Source organism: Peromyscus leucopus, chromosome 10, assembly GCF_004664715.2.
Source record: "Peromyscus leucopus breed LL Stock chromosome 10, UCI_PerLeu_2.1, whole genome shotgun sequence".
Taxonomy (NCBI): domain Eukaryota; kingdom Metazoa; phylum Chordata; class Mammalia; order Rodentia; family Cricetidae; genus Peromyscus; species Peromyscus leucopus.
In genome coordinates this window covers 14,675,778-14,678,069 of record NC_051071.1, presented here as the reverse complement: position 1 = coordinate 14,678,069, position 2,292 = coordinate 14,675,778, and the positions used below count along the sequence as shown (strand labels likewise).

The 2,292-nt window shown below is 45.8% G+C and overlaps 1 pseudogene; it reads left to right on the top strand.

Moving 5' to 3' along the window:
* LOC114703692 overlaps window positions 1-1,869 on the top strand; it is a 6,209-nt pseudogene extending 4,340 nt beyond the window's left edge.
* Window positions 1,870-2,292: the final 423 nt, after the last annotated feature.

Here is a 2,292-nt window from a genome sequence, read left to right as displayed (position 1 = left end):
CCCAACTTGATCCAGCGGTAGGGGTGGTAGTGGTGGCGGTTTCTGTCATGTGGCCTCCTGAGGACAGAACTCTCAAGGCAACCTAGGCATGAGGGAAAGTGGCCACCTTCCTGCCTGGTCCGGTGTGATCCCGATGCCACCCCAAAGTCTCTGAGGCAGGCAGGCTGTATCACGGCAGCCAGTTTCTGAAGTCTGTTTACTGCAGGGGACTGGCAGGTAGGGGACTTTCCTTTGGCCAGACAATAAAACAGAGGAAATTAAGCTGTCCCTGGTCCGTGGATGGAAATTGTCCTTTCATGCTTCTTTTCCTGAGTGTTGTCCCCTCCCCGCCTCAGGCTGCCAGGAAGTTGATGGAACAGCTGTCCCCAGCTGGGTGTGACCCATCAATTTATCATCTCTCCTCACCCCATTCCCACAACCTCCCTCCCCACTCACCCCACCCCCGCTGAAAATGCCCGAGCACAGTCTCCTATTTTAAGAGCTAAATTCCCTGTCGGCATAGCAACGTGGAGGCTGTAACTCTTGTCAGTTGGTGCTGGGATGGGAGCAAAGCCACCTCTGCCCAGGGCCGCAGCTGGCCTGCAGCAGAGGGCAGATCCAGCCGCTTATGCACACACAGACATCTCCACCTCGTCTTCTTTGCCCATTTTTCAATCCTTTAAAAATGTGAAAACCACCCTTAGATTGCTAAAAAAAAAAAAAAAAAAAAAAAAAAAAAAAGTCCTATCTATGGAAAAGGAACGATGTGAGTAATTTTATCTCCCCCAAGTCTATACACATTTATTCATTACACTTTAACAATTTATGTTCTTCAGGTACTTCAAACTTAGGTTACACAATGAGGGTTTTTTCCTTTGCCAAGCGTGACGGCACACACACCTGTAAGCCTAGCACTTGGGAGCTGTGGGCAGAAGGATCGGAAGCTCAAGGACAGCCTCTGCTACATAATAAGTTCTAGGCCAGCCTGGACCACACAAAACCTTGTGTTAAGATTTTGTGGTGGGGGCTTCAGATTTGATCAGGAGCTGCCACTCTTCGGTCGGGATCGTGGGGTTCTGCTTCACCAGCCACAGTGTTAACCACTTACACCGTCTACACGGGAAAGGAAAAATACGAAAATGAAGATCTGATAAAGTATGGCTGGCCTGAAGATATTTGGTCTCACATGGACAAACGCTCTTTGTCTCATGTATACCTTCAGTTACAAAAGGGAGAGACAGCCGGATGGTGGTGGTGCACGCACTCAGGAGGCAGAGGCAGGCGGATCTCTGTGAGTTCGAGGCCAGCCTGGGCTACAGAGTGAGTTCCAGGAAAGGCGCAAAGCTACACAGAGGAACCCTGTCTCGAAAAACAAAAGGGAGAGATGATAGAAGACATTCCAAAGGAGGTTCTGATGGACTGTGTCCACCTTGTGAAGGCCAATAGCATTCAAGGATGCAAGATGAACAGCATTGATGTGGTATACACGCCATGGTCTAACCTGAAGAAAACAGCTGATGCGAATGTGGGCCAGATAGGCTTTCACAGGCAGAAGGATGTCAAAACTATGACAGTGGAGAAAAAGTGAATGAAATATTGAGCCTATTAGAAAAAAAAACAAATCGGAGAAGTTTCCCGACCTAGCAGCAGAGAAAGAAGGTCGAGACTGTGAAGAGAGGAATGAGAAACAAGCTCAGATTCAGGAAATGAAAAGGAGAGAAAGAAGAAATGAAGAAGAAAAGGGAAATGGATGAATTTAGGAGCTACTTGTTGCTAATGAAAGGTGAGAATATGTCCTCAAATCAAGATGGTAACGATTCTGATGAGTTCATGTAAACTGAGCAAAGGACCCTGGGAAGACATAAATGTGCAGACCATTACAGATCTTTTGATTTCGTCTATGTTCTGAATTACAGAAACCAACCAACCAAAATTCTACCTTCATTATATATAGACATCACTCATTTTGGAGTTTTTTTTTTTTTTTTGTCATTCTTTTTGCCGATTAAAAGAACAGATGTGTAATATAGTTGAACTCGAAGACAACTTATAACTCTAGGAAAAGAAAAATATTTTTGGCAGAATATACATCAGTACCTCATGAAGGCTGGCTGCCTTTGTTCCTGAGATAGACATTCGAGCAGACCGACTCTGGAAAGTTTTTCTGCTGCTGTGGTCTGTCCTAGAAACAGACATTATCGCAAGATGTGTTTCCTATTTCTGAAATATCTCTGCTTCTAATAAGACCATCGGTGGGTTACTCGGGCCAGGGCTCCTGATGATGGACGATTTCCTGATTGGAAGAAGGGTCTG